Source organism: Lytechinus variegatus, chromosome 19 (assembly GCF_018143015.1).
Source record: "Lytechinus variegatus isolate NC3 chromosome 19, Lvar_3.0, whole genome shotgun sequence".
Taxonomy (NCBI): domain Eukaryota; kingdom Metazoa; phylum Echinodermata; class Echinoidea; order Temnopleuroida; family Toxopneustidae; genus Lytechinus; species Lytechinus variegatus.
Genome location: NC_054758.1, coordinates 14,106,001 through 14,120,912, shown reverse-complemented (window position 1 = coordinate 14,120,912; position 14,912 = coordinate 14,106,001).

Sequence of the window (14,912 nt, the reverse complement as noted above, 5' to 3'; positions counted from 1 at the left end):
AACGGTACGACACATTATGGTGACGCCAGTTTAAATGGAGGTGAGACAAGTTTCAATGGAGGTTTTTTCAAAAGAAACTGTACCACACATATCATGGTGAAGCCAGTTTAAAAGGAGGCGAGGCAAGTTTCAATGGAGGTTTTTTATAACTGTACTCTGAATTATGGTGAAGCCAATTTAAAAGCAGGTGAGGCAAGTTTCAATGGAGGTTTTTTAAAAAGAATAAACTGTACCACACATTATGGTGACGCCAGTTTGAAAGGAGGTGAGGCAAGTTTCAATGGAGGTTTTTTAAAAAGAATAAATGTACCACACATATCATGGTGAAGCCAGTTTAAAAGGAGGTGAGGCAAGTTTCAATGGAGGTTTTATAACTGTACTCTAAATTATGGTGAAGCCAATTTAAATGGAGGTCAGGCAGGTTTCAATGTAGGTTTTTTAAAAAGAATAAAGGGTACCACACATTATGGTGACGCCAGTTTGAAAGGAGGTGAGGCAAGTTTCAATGGAGGTTTTTTAAAAAGAATAAATGTACCACACATATCATGGTGAAGCCAGTTTAAAAGGAGGCGAGGCAGGTTTCAGTGGAGGTTTTTTGAAAAGAATAAACTGTACCACACATTATGGTGAAGCCAGTTTAAAAGGAGGTGAGGCAAGTTTCAATGGAGGTTTTATAACTGTACTCTAAATTATGGTGAAGCCAATTTAAATGGAGGTCAGGCAGGTTTCAATGTAGGTTTTTTAAAAAGAATAAAGGGTACCACACATTATGGTGACGCCAGTTTGAAAGGAGGTGAGGCAAGTTTCAATGGAGGTTTTTTAAAAAGAATAAATGTACCACACATATCATGGTGAAGCCAGTTTAAAAGGAGGCGAGGCAGGTTTCAGTGGAGGTTTTTAAAAAAAGAACAAATTATGGTGTAGCCAATTTAAAAGGAGGTGAGGCAAGTTTCAATGGAGGTTTTTAAAAAACTGTACTGGTATTATGGTGAAACCAATTTTAAAGGAGGTGAGGCAAGTTTTAATGGAGGTTTTTATAACTGTACTACAAATGATGGTGAAGCCAATTTAAAAGGAGGTGAGGCAAGTTTCAATGGAGGTTTTTTAAAAAGAATAAACTGTACCACACATTATGGTGAAGCCAGTTTAAAAGGAGGTGAGGCACGTTTCAATGGAGGATTTATAACTGTACTCTAAATTATGGTGAAGCCAATTTAAAAGCAGGTGAGGCAAGTTTCAATGGAGGTTTTTTAAAAAGAATAAACTGTACCACACATTATGGTGAAGCCAGTTTAAAAGGAGGTGAGGCACGTTTCAATGGAGGTTTTATAACTGTACTCTAAATTATGGTGAAGCCAATTTAAATGGAGGTCAGGCAAGTTTCAATGTAGGTTTTTTAAAAAGAATAAAGGGTACCACACATTATGGTGTAGCCAATTTAAAAGGAGGTGAGGCAAGTTTCAATGGAGGTTTTTAAAAAGAAAAAAACTGTACTGGTATTATGGTGAAACCAATTTTAAAGGAGGTGAGGCAAGTTTTAATGGAGGTTTTTATAACTGTACTACAAATGATGGTGAAGCCAATTTAAAAGGATCGAGGTGAGGCAAGTTCCAATGGAGTTTTTTATAACTACTACAAATGATGGTGAAGCCAATTTAAAAGGAGGTGAGGCAGGTTGCATGCAATGGAGGTTTTTTAAAAAGAATAAACGGTACCACACATTATGGTGACGCCAGTTTAAATGGAGGTGAGACAAGTTTCAATGGAGGTTTTTTCAAAAGAATAAAGGTATACCAAGAATAAACTGTACCACACATATCATGGTGAAGCCAGTTTTAAAGGAGGCGAGGCAAGTTTCAATGGAGGTTTTTATAACTGTACTCTGAATTATGGTGAAGCCAATTTAAAAGCAGGTGAGGCAAGTTCCAATGGAGTTTTTTATAACTACTACAAATGATGGTGAAGCCAATTTAAAAGGAGGTGAGGCAGGTTTCAATGGAGGTTTTTTAAAAAGAATAAACGGTACCACACATTATGGTGACGCCAGTTTAAATGGAGGTGAGACAAGTTTCAATGGAGGTTTTTTCAAAAGAATAAACTGTACCACACATATCATGGTGAAGCCAGTTTAAAAGGAGGCGAGGCAAGTTTCAATGGAGGTTTTTATAACTGTACTCTGAATTATGGTGAAGCCAATTTAAAAGCAGGTGAGGCAAGTTCCAATGGAGTTTTTTATAACTACTACAAAATGATGGTGAAGCCAATTTAAAAGGAGGTGAGGCAGGTTTTAATGGAGGTTTTTTAAAAAGAATAAACGGTACCACACATTATGGTGACGCCAGTTTAAATGGAGGTGAGACAAGTTTCAATGGAGGTTTTTTCAAAAGAAACTGTACCACACATATCATGGTGAAGCCAGTTTAAAAGAAGGCGAGGCAAGTTTCAATGGAGGTTTTTATAACTGTACTCTGAATTATGGTGAAGCCAATTTAAAAGCAGGTGAGGCAAGTTTCAATGGAGGTTTTTTAAAAAGAATAAACTGTACCACACATTATGGTGAAGCCAGTTTAAAAGGAGGTGAGGCAAGTTTCAATGGAGGTTTTATAATTAACTGTACTCTAAATTATGGTGAAGCCAATTTAAATGGAGGTCAGGCAGGTTTCAATGTAGGTTTTTTAAAAAGAATAAAGGGTACCACACATTATGGTGACGCCAGTTTGAAAGGAGGTGAGACAAGTTTCAATGGAGGTTTTTTAAAAAGAATAAATGTACCACACATATCATGGTGAAGCCAGTTTAAAAGGAGGCGAGGCAGGTTTCAGTGGAGGTTTTTAAAAAAGAACAAATTATGGTGTAGCCAATTTAAAAGGAGGTGAGGCAAGTTTCAATGGAGGTTTTTTGAAAAGAATAAACTGTACCACACATTATGGTGAAGCCAGTTTAAAAGGAGGTGAGGCAAGTTTCAATGGAGGTTTTATAACTGTACTCTAAATTATGGTGAAGCCAATTTAAATGGAGGTCAGGCAGGTTCAATGTAGGTTTTTTAAAAAGAATAAAGGGTACCACACATTATGGTGACGCCAGTTTGAAAGGAGGTGAGGCAAGTTTCAATGGAGGTTTTTTAAAAAGAATAAATGTGCCACACATATCATGGTGAAGCCAGTTTAAAAGGAGGCGAGGCAGGTTTCAGTGGAGGTTTTTAAAAAAGAACAAATTATGGTGTAGCCAATTTAAAAGGAGGTGAGGCAAGTTTCAATGGAGGTTTTTTGAAAAGAATAAACTGTACCACACATTATGGTGAAGCCAGTTTAAAAGGAGGTGAGGCAAGTTTCAATGGAGGTTTTATAACTGTACTCTAAATTATGGTGAAGCCAATTTAAATGGAGGTCAGGCAGGTTTCAATGTAGGTTTTTTAAAAAGAATAAAGGGTACCACACATTATGGTGACGCCAGTTTGAAAGGAGGTGAGGCAAGTTTCAATGGAGGTTTTTTAAAAAGAATAAATGTACCACACATATCATGGTGAAGCCAGTTTAAAAGGAGGCGAGGCAGGTTTCAGTGGAGGTTTTTAAAAAAGAACAAATTATGGTGAAGCCAGTTTAAAAGGAGGTGAGGCAAGTTTCAATGGAGGTTTTATAATTAACTGTACTCTAAATTATGGTGAAGCCAATTTAAATGGAGGTCAGGCAGGTTTCAATGTAGGTTTTTTAAAAAGAATAAAGGGTACCACACATTATGGTGACGCCAGTTTGAAAGGAGGTGAGGCAAGTTTCAATGGAGGTTTTTTAAAAAGAATAAATGTACCACACATATCATGGTGAAGCCAGTTTAAAAGGAGGCGAGGCAGGTTTCAGTGGAGGTTTTTAAAAAAGAACAAATTATGGTGTAGCCAATTTAAAAGGAGGTGAGGCAAGTTTCAATGGAGGTTTTTTGAAAAGAATAAACTGTACCACACATTATGGTGAAGCCAGTTTAAAAGGAGGTGAGGCAAGTTTCAATGGAGGTTTTATAACTGTACTCTAAATTATATATGGTGAAGCCAATTTAAATGGAGGTCAGGCAGGTTCAATGTAGGTTTTTTAAAAAGAATAAAGGGTACCACACATTATGGTGACGCCAGTTTGAAAGGAGGTGAGGCAAGTTTCAATGGAGGTTTTTTAAAAAGAATAAATGTACCACACATATCATGGTGAAGCCAGTTTAAAAGGAGGCGAGGCAGGTTTCAGTGGAGGTTTTTAAAAAAGAACAAATTATGGTGTAGCCAATTTAAAAGGAGGTGAGGCAAGTTTCAATGGAGGTTTTTTGAAAAGAATAAACTGTACCACACATTATGGTGAAGCCAGTTTAAAAGGAGGTGAGGCAAGTTTCAATGGAGGTTTTATAACTGTACTCTAAATTATGGTGAAGCCAATTTAAATGGAGGTCAGGCAGGTTTCAATGTAGGTTTTTTAAAAAGAATAAAGGGTACCACACATTATGGTGACGCCAGTTTGAAAGGAGGTGAGGCAAGTTTCAATGGAGGTTTTTTAAAAAGAATAAATGTACCACACATATCATGGTGAAGCCAGTTTAAAAGGAGGCGAGGCAGGTTTCAGTGGAGGTTTTTAAAAAAGAACAAATTATGGTGTAGCCAATTTAAAAGGAGGTGAGGCAAGTTTCAATGGAGGTTTTTAAAAAACTGTACTGGTATTATGGTGAAACCAATTTTAAAGGAGGTGAGGCAAGTTTTAATGGAGGTTTTTATAACTGTACTACAAATGATGGTGAAGCCAATTTAAAAGGAGGTGAGGCAAGTTCCAATGGAGTTTTTTATAACTACTACAAATGATGGTGAAGCCAATTTAAAAGGAGGTGAGGCAGGTTTCAATGGAGGTTTTTGAAAAAGAATAAACGGTACCACATATTATGGTGACGCCAGTTTAAATGGAGGTCAGACAAGTTTCAATGGAGGTTTTTTTTCAAAAGAAACTGTACCACACATATCATGGTGAAGCCAGTTTAAAAGGAGGCGAGGCAAGTTTCAATGGAGGTTTTTATAACTGTACTCTGAATTATGGTGAAGCCAATTTAAAAGGAGGTGAGGCAAGTTTCAATGGAGGTTTTTTGAAAAGAATAAACTGTACCACACATTATGGTGAAGCCAGTTTAAAAGGAGGTGAGGCAAGTTTCAATGGAGGTTTTATAACTGTACTCTAAATTATGGTGAAGCCAATTTAAATGGAGGTCAGGCAGGTTTCAATGTAGGTTTTTTAAAAAGAATAAAGGGTACCACACATTATGGTGACGCCAGTTTGAAAGGAGGTGAGGCAAATTTCAATGGAGATTTTTAAAAAGAATAAACTGTACTTCAAATGATGGTAAAGCCAACTTGAGAGGTGAGGAATGGAATGGATTTTATGTAGAAGCAAACTTTTCCATTCCCCCAATACGTAAAAATCCCCTTCCCAAAAATCCAATTATCACTGAAATGGAATATACATAATATATTTTTTTATAAGCCAGGTTATGCAAAATAATCATGTCATCCTTTGTCAACAAGAAATCTGTACATGTCCTCTGGAGAAAAAATAATACCTTGGCCGCCTTTTAATTTCTAAGTTTTGATTTTATTAGTATTTTACTTAGCAATTTGGCTGGCTTAACAAAATGCTTAAACTTGCATGCAGATCAGATCTCAGAATTTACCTTATCCAAAATGAGGTAAATACTAATACCCATTGTGATGTTATAAATTTTTATCCAAATAGTGCCAAATGTATGAATGAATTTCTGTGCGTTTCATTTTTGGATATGCAGACTTAAGTCTAGTAGATGGCCGACTTACATTTAGGCAAAATACTTAGCCAAAAAAATGCAATTGAATACCAACGATGGATAAGTATTTTACTCTAGCAAAATACTGAGTAAAATATACTTAAAATTGTGGCTTTAAGAATAGCATTGAATACTGGGGTACCCTGTTCCTCATCATCATTATTATCCCACTACCACACCAGTTTCTGCAGCACAAAGTTGAACTTTCATGGGTTGAGTCCATTTCAAAGCAAACACTCACTTTAACTTTCTCTTACAACATGACGTCCACACACTGGCAATCACATCATTACAACACCAACCGTCAGAGTACAACAGAACTGCAGTTACCATAGCATTACCCCAACACACCACTCAATTTTTAATTCATCCAAATGAAATATGACTGTGTTGCACAAAGAAAAACTATGTAGTCATAGTAGATTTTATTGACTTGCACATTTATAAGGCTATACATATATTTTGAGCGATTGCTCTGTTGTCTTCAGTGATAGTTCGTACCCACTGTGCTTATGGCCAACTTTGGTAAAGGCATACATTGAATAAACTTTTATAAGATACAGTTTTTAAACCTTGTATATGTACTGAAAATGATGACAGAATATTTTCTTAAAAAATAACATTAAAACTGCATGACAGGTCATACAACATATTTCAACATGAACTATTTCACAATTTGCCAACATGACAATAAATACTAAGCTTAAAAAATATAGAAGCTGATATTGGATGGAAAAGAAAATCTATGTCATACAGCTTGAAAGACATTACATATGTATGCACTTAATGGTATCTATATGATCATGAAGTTCTTCTACACAGCTTGATAATGTTGATTTATCCAGTTTGGCAAGTACTGTTGTGGTTGAGGCAAAGTTAAGGGTTGTTCTGAATACTAAACCCCATTTTGTGTAACAACATGAAATCTATCAGAGTAACATGAAATAGTACAAGAGACGAAAATACTAGCAGCTAGGCAAAATTTTTTACATAAATTTTTTTTTTCATATGCTCTTTGATATTTTTTCTCAACATAACGAAATTTGGCCAGCCACCCAAATATCAACAATAAGTTGCCAGTGAAGGTTCGTAGAAAATAACCAAAATAGTAATTCGGTTTTCCAAACGTATATTAGAACATTGGGTTATCCAAAAAAGTATTTTTTTTTTCTTCATACTGTCAAAATGTGAGGTTGTAAAAGTTGAAGACAAAATACAAGACTTCGATATCCGTGTTTTGCTCACTGCTAAGTAGTTGAACTACATATTACACATCGCATGCTTAAGTGAACCCCATATCTTGTTCTCTTATTTGAAGCTCTCACCAAACTTCTTCTGCATTCAATCAAGTACTAGCGAGGGATATTATTGATCAATATTATCAAGATAAATCATTTTACAGCTTAGGATGTGATTGTTCAAGATCAATGAGAATCTTTAAATCAATGTATTTACTGTTGGTATTGGGGTGTCTGGACACATATATAAACATACTCTTGCTGTTAAAAAGAACAAGTGATAATTACAATAGTTAACAGCAAGTATTAACTGCAGTTTGAGTAAATAAAAATATACACTATAATACAGTTTAAAATACGTTTATTTTCAGTACTGGCAGGCCTAGGATCATGATAAAAGATGATAAGATACTAAAAGTTGGCAAGTACTGTGTGCTAATGGCATGCATTCTAATCAAGTTTATGCACAAACATCTACAATGACTGTTATGTGGGCAGCAAAAATTGTGGCAAATTATGTTCAGAATGATATGAGACATTTTAACAATACTGAATAAAACACAAAGGTCATTTAGTCTTGCATCAAATAGTTATTGATCAGCCTCAATGCCGATTAATGCAACAAACAACTTGCCACACCTCTCAACTTGGCTTCACCATAATATGTATGACACTAATTTTCTTTTTTTTTAAATCCATTGAAACTTGCCTCAGCACCTCTTGGCTTCACCATAATTTGCAGTACAGTTTATTCTTTAAAAAAAAAACTCCATTGAAACCTGATGCCTCACCTCCATTTAAACTGGCTTCACCACCATGTGTGGTACAGTTTATTCTTTTTAAAAACCTCCATTGAAACTTGAATCACCTCCTTTGAAATTGGTTTCACCATAATGTGTGGTACAGTTTATTCTTTTTAAAAACCTCCATTGAAACTTGAATCACCTCCTTTAAAATTGGTTTCACCATAATGTGTGGTACAGTTTATTCTTTTTAAAAACCTCCATTGAAACTTGCCTCACCTCCTTTTAAACTGGCTTCACCATCATGTGTGGTACAGTTTATTCTTTTTAAAAACCTCCATTGAAACTTGCCTCACCTGCTTTTAAATTGGCTTCACCATAATGTGTGGTACAGTTTATTCTTTTTATAAACCTCCATTGAAACTTGCCTCACCTGCTTTTAAATTGGCTTCACCATAATTCAGAGTACAGTTATAAAAACCTCCATTGAAACTTGCCTCGCCTCCTTTTAAACTGGCTTCACCATGATATGTGTGGTACAGTTTATTCTTTTTAAAAAACCTCCATTGAAACTTGCCTCACCTGCTTTTAAATTGGCTTCACCATAATGTGTGGTACAGTTTATTCTTTTTATAAACCTCCATTGAAACTTGCCTCACCTGCTTTTAAATTGGCTTCACCATAATTCAGAGTACAGTTATAAAAACCTCCATTGAAACTTGCCTCGCCTCCTTTTAAACTGGCTTCACCATGATATGTGTGGTACAGTTTATTCTTTTTAAAAACCTCCATTGAAACTTGCCTCACCTGCTTTTAAATTGGCTTCACCATAATTCAGAGTACAGTTATAAATCCTCCATTGAAACTTGCCTCGCCTCCTTTTAAACTGGCTTCACCATGATATGTGTGGTACAGTTTATTCTTTTGAAAAAACCTCCATTGAAACCTGCCTCACCTCCTTTTAAATTGGCTTCACCATCATTTGTAGTAGTTATAAAAAACTCCATTGGAACTTGCCTCACCTCCTTTTAAATTGGCTTCACCATCATGTGTGGTACAGTTTATTCTTTTTAAAAACCTCCATTGAAACTTGCCTCACCTGCTTTTAAATTGGCTTCACCATCATGTGTGGTACAGTTTATTCTTTATAAAAACCTCCATTGAAACTTGCCTCACCTGCTTTTAAATTGGCTTCACCATCATGTGTGGTACAGTTTATTCTTTTTAAAAACCTCCATTGAAACTTGCCTCACCTGCTTTTAAATTGGCTTCACCATAATTCAGAGTACAGTTATAAAAACCTCCATTGAAACTTGCCTCGCCTCCTTTTAAACTGGCTTCACCATGATATGTGTGGTACAGTTTATTCTTTTTAAAAAACCTCCATTGAAACTTGCCTCGCCTCCTTTTAAACTGGCTTCACCATGATATGTGTGGTACAGTTTATTCTTTTGAAAAAACCTCCATTGAAACTTGTCTCACCTCCATTTAAACTGGCGTCACCATAATGTGTGGTACCATTTATTCTTTTTTAAAAACCTCCATTGAAACTTGCCTCACCTGCTTTTAAATTGGCTTCACCATAATTCAGAGTACAGTTATAAAAACCTCCATTGAAACTTGCCTCGCCTCCTTTTAAACTGGCTTCACCATGATATGTGTGGTACAGTTTCTTTTGAAAAAACCTCCATTGAAACTTTTCTCACCTCCATTTAAACTGGCGTCACCATAATGTGTGGTACCGTTTATTCTTTATAAAAAACCTCCATTGAAACCTGCCTCACCTCCTTTTAAACTGGCTTCACTATAATGTGTTGTACAGTTTATTTTTTTTAATAACCTCCATTGAAACTTGCCTCACCTCCTTTCAAATTGGCTTCACCATGCAGGTATATTCCATTCTTTTTAAAAAACATTATTGTTCACTTCCCTTACTTAGATCAATTGGCTATAATTATACACTATTCTTCCCTTACAAAAAGAAAACCTGATTGTACTCCAGCCTCCCCTGATCTGACATTTGCCTCTATTACAGTATACGTCTACTGTACATAGAGTAATTATCTCTTTATATCGGAAACTTCGTTTAACCGAATTGCCATGCACTCTCTCCCATGCGGACAGCATGAAATAGTACACACACGTTATTGACAACTTCTCTCTGGAGCCAATGTTCCTCTCATATATCTCTCTAGCTCTGCTTGCATGCACTTCTGTGTGCTTGTTTGTATGGAACACACACGACCACAATCTAATGAATATTCATCGGCGAGAGTGACGTCATTTTACGAGTGTCCTTTCAAACTGAAGTATTAAGTGCCTACCGATTTTCACTGTTACTATGTGAGAATTTATCTTAAAAAAAAAGAAATTAAAATAAATATTTTTCAAAAAAAATCAAGAAGCTTACATGAGTGAAAAGCAATTCCTTCCCGGATTTCTTATAAACAGAATAAGCACTAAAAATAAAAACCTGTAGAGAAGGAAAAATTCTGAGTAAACAGTAGGTTATAGTTGGCAATGTATAGTGCTGCCTGTGACTTTAGCCATGGGATGGGGCAAAGGGATGCCAATTGAAGGGGAAGTTCACCCTGAAGAAAACTTTGTTGAAAAAAATAGCAAAAAAATAGTAAAAAATATTGGTGAAGGTTTGAGGAAAATCCGTTAAAGAGTAAGGAAGTTATTAGAGTTCAAAATTTTGGATTTGTGACGTCATAAACGAGCAGCTGCCCCATGTGTTATGTAATGTAAAATGTATGAATTTCAAATTTTGTATGGTTTCTGATGATTTAATTTAATTTTCTTTTCATGATCGGGTGTGAAATGATTTGTCTATTGATATACAAAAGTTACAGTGAAAACCATTTTCAATTTTCTGAGAAAATGACATTTCATTGATTTTTTACCATTCGCTATGTAGGAATGCTGCTCGCATATGACGTCACAAATCAAATAATTGAAATTCTAATTAGTTTTTAATTATTTGATGATTTTTTTCTAAATCTTCGGCAATATTTTTTATTATTTTTTCTGCTATTTTTACAATAAACTTTTTGTCAGGGTGAACTTCCCCTTTAATACATCTACCCGGGGTCACTACCATTGGCGAGCCATATAGTGGACACAATATTCTTGCAGATCGATGTCCACTGCCGGGCCAATGGCAGTGCCCCCCCCCCATCCCGACTGACTCTTGCCAATTAGGACCAGGGGTCGGTCCAATCAGCTAGCTCCCTTTGGCGTATAGATGAGGTGCATGCATGGGGCCATGCCCCCCCATAAATAACGAAATTCCATTCCCCCATTTGATTTTTTTTCAAACATTTTAGTGATTGTTTTACTAAATTGAATTAAGTTATCGTATAACTTAATTTTCTTGAGTGAAATGGATGCAAAGAAAATAAGTAAATTTTACTTAAAACTGCCAAACACATAAATACTTGAAAAAGTTAAGGCAATCTGGTTGAAACAATTTTATTGAGTAATTTCAACTATTTTTTTACAGTGTGGAGGGAAAAAAATTCAATAAACCTAATTTCATATAATAAAATACAAAATAACAAGTGGGGATGTGACATCATCAGCCAACCTAACAAATAGTCATAACGACTTTTTTCACAAAATAGTGATAAACTTTATAAATTCATTAAGTTTGTTATTTGTTATCCGATTTCGATGAAAGTTTTGCTCAGTAAATTCTACTCTATCTATTAAGCTATAAATACTTTCAGCCCGGACTAAGCTTTATCGACGAGTCCAGTGGTCAAGCACAAAGCAAAGGTAGGATCCGATCATTGTCGGAGCCGGGAATTGTTAGAGAGATTATTTATTCCCTGGTTGCTCAGAGGGTGTTTAACGAGAAATCTTCACATTGATCTTCATATTACAACCATGTTACAAGCTATGAATATCCTTGCATCTGATTGGCTGGTACCAACCTTGTCAATGTAAATCACTGACGTGCATGCATGTGTCGTGAAAATTCTATGGTATAATTACAACCGGAACTTTTGAATGGAATTCGGTAGGTTGACGTATATATAGGCTCTTATAGGCGATGTGCAGCTTCGATATGCGAACTTGATCTCCTGATCTCTCTTTCTTTCCTGAGTTTCTTCATCTATGGATATGGTGGCAATTGTAAGTCAACTTTCATTCATGCACTGTATATAGTAGTTTGGAAATGTAGGCCTATATATTCATTTAAAGAGAGAGGGGGAGGGAGGGATCGAGAGGGGGGAGAGGGGATCCTGCACTTGTCAAAGAAGTTTTACAGTCTCTCATTTCATCATCACCATTATTAATTAATTGATAGAGGCCTACATATACATGGGCCTATAGATACAGTTTTCGAAAATCATGAATTTCCCAGGAGTTTAGGCATTTCGATCATTTATTTGCACATTATGATAATTCAGTTAATTTTTCAATTCATTTAGACAGTTACTTTTTTTGTATAGGCCTAGATACAAGCAAGGAGCTTAAACACATACAAGGAGGCCTATACACTGTAAGAAAACGCTCTTTAAAATAAGCCAGTTATAGTTTCATTCTGCGCATGATCAGAGGAAGGTCATAGTTGGTACTAAAGTGACATGGTGGTTTAAAATCTAATGAGATGAGCACCAACTTTGATGTCTTGATTATTCATATATTCTTTTGATTTGTGATTTTTATTCACATCCACAAAGAACAACGATGTGTCCACGAACGACTGGTATTTCACAGTTTGCCAAGTAAACTGTACAGCATGCTATATGCATTCAAAGTAGAAATACCTTCATGGACATGATGGAGTGTTCCCTGGTGGGCGTTTCATAAAGCTGTTCGTAAGTTAAGAGCGACTTTAAGAACGACTGGTGATCCCTTAATGCGGTAAGTGGTATATTGTATTGGTGATGGTTTAGCGCGTAAGAAAGGTTCACCAGTCCTTCTTAAAGTCGCTCTTATCTTACGAACAGCTTTATGAAACGGCCCCCAGGTGTGCTATTCTAGTCACCGGGTGGGTGTTTCATGTTCGTAAAGTTACGAACAACTTTACGCACGACTGGAATATGTTCTTAGGTCATATATCAAATAGACAGGGATATCATTTACCACAAGAAAGGATCACCAGTCGTGTGTAAAGTCATTCGAATCTCACGTATGTACCCCTACCTGGTCTATTCAATTTCTTCAGCCTGCTATGTAAGGCATGCATACGTAATATCTTGCTTTGACATTTGACTATCATGCGTTCAAACGCAAGTCAAAAAATCAATCGCAAGTCCCAAATGCGCGCTGTTGATTGGTTGAAAATCAAGTTGCGCATGATTTTTTAGAGTTGCTTTTGATTGCAACTCTTTCTGCAACGGGCCCCGTATTTTAAGCACGTTGTACAAGTCCGTCACTCTAACATGCTACTATTCAAACTTTTTAAACAACTGTTGAAACTTTTTTAAAACAAGTTGTTTGGAGTTTAATCAATTTTAAACAACTTGTTCTTAGAGTGACAGGCTTAAACAACGTGAATTTATTTTAATATTTTGTATGGTATCTAAATTGGAAATTATTTAATTTCATTCTATTCTTGTTATGGTTTCAGAAAACAATGTATGGAGACCAAGGTGATAACATTTTCCAAGAGAGTCTAATGATTCACATCTAATGTCAGTTAATGACATTGAAACAATTTTCATTCCTCTTTTCTCTTCAAAGTATCATGAATGCTTTTTGTTGGTGCAGGAGGTATATATACGCAACAAAAAAGTAAGTCCCCCTAAATCAAATTGCTGTAACTTTTGAACGGAATAATCTTAAACTATGAAATTTCGTAGGTGTTTTTTTACACTCATTCGGCAACTCTTGGAGAAAAATGAGATTCATCGATTTAGTTATGCATAAGTAATCAAATATTTGAAAGTCACAAGAGTCGTTTTTCAGATCGTGTGAATACAAAGTTGGGCAAAGGTTGTTTTAGGTGAATTTTATGGTGTTGATGCTGTTTTACTATCCATCATTTAGCCACTTCACACAAAATTTTGATATCGTATGTTTATGGTTGAGTGAGCACAATGATTTGTGACGTATCATCATAGGGGCTTATGGCAGTATCCCCTATAAAACATGTTAAAATTGGAAAATGTTGGTCGCTCCCCCAATTACTCGGCCCCTCCCCATTTCAAAATTCTGGACCCACCACTGATTTGTCCATAAATTCAACTGATCCTGAGAAATTGTTAGGAAAAGGATGCATTTATGCAGTATAAAGAGTATTCATTTCCAAGTTTTCGAATGTGCTCGCTCAACCATGAAAATGCAAAAAGTTCGAAAGTGTGTGGTGATAAAACTGATGGATGATAAAAACCATGGGTGTCGATCCCGGGGGGGGGGGGGGGTGGGGGGATATATCACCCAATATTTCAAGTGGGGTGGCCTGTATTATCATCCCCCCCCCCCCAATATTTTAGGGTAGAACAATTTTAACAATGATGACAAAATGAAAAGTTTTATTATGATTATATAGTATGCCATCAATCAGTTTGTTTCTGTCGGACATTTAAACAGATGGGTGGAGGTTCAAACTGAAAAAGATTGAAATGTTTATGTACCGGTATATGATATTTTTCAACACATGACATAGGAGGACCCCGACGAAAAACAACTTTTGTTGATAGGGAGTTCCATCCCACCGGTGGTGAATGAATTAATTTTGATAAATCAATTAATTCAAAAGGGTGGAAAATAAACGGGAGTAAAAGGGTGGCAAGATAAACGGGGAAAGCCCTTTGGACGTAAATCCCAGAGGGGTAGATGTTGAAAAAGTACAAATTACTTTTGTCAGATTTACCCCTCCCCGCATCCAAGTGCATGATGTTTGTCCCATTTAAACATACCAAAAGGAAGATGTGCACAAAACGAAAATCACCCCTACTTTTACATCCAAATACCTTGACTTGAACGATAAGTTTTGGTCAATAATATTTTGCAGGAGAGCATTGATGTCCTCATTACCTATCTATGTGGAAATGAGGTGCCTAAGAGTGAGCCCATAATGGTCGTTTGGTGATCAGTAGCTCATATGTATGGTGCTTTTGTTGTATGCGGTTGGATGTAATTAATATTGAAATTTTATCAT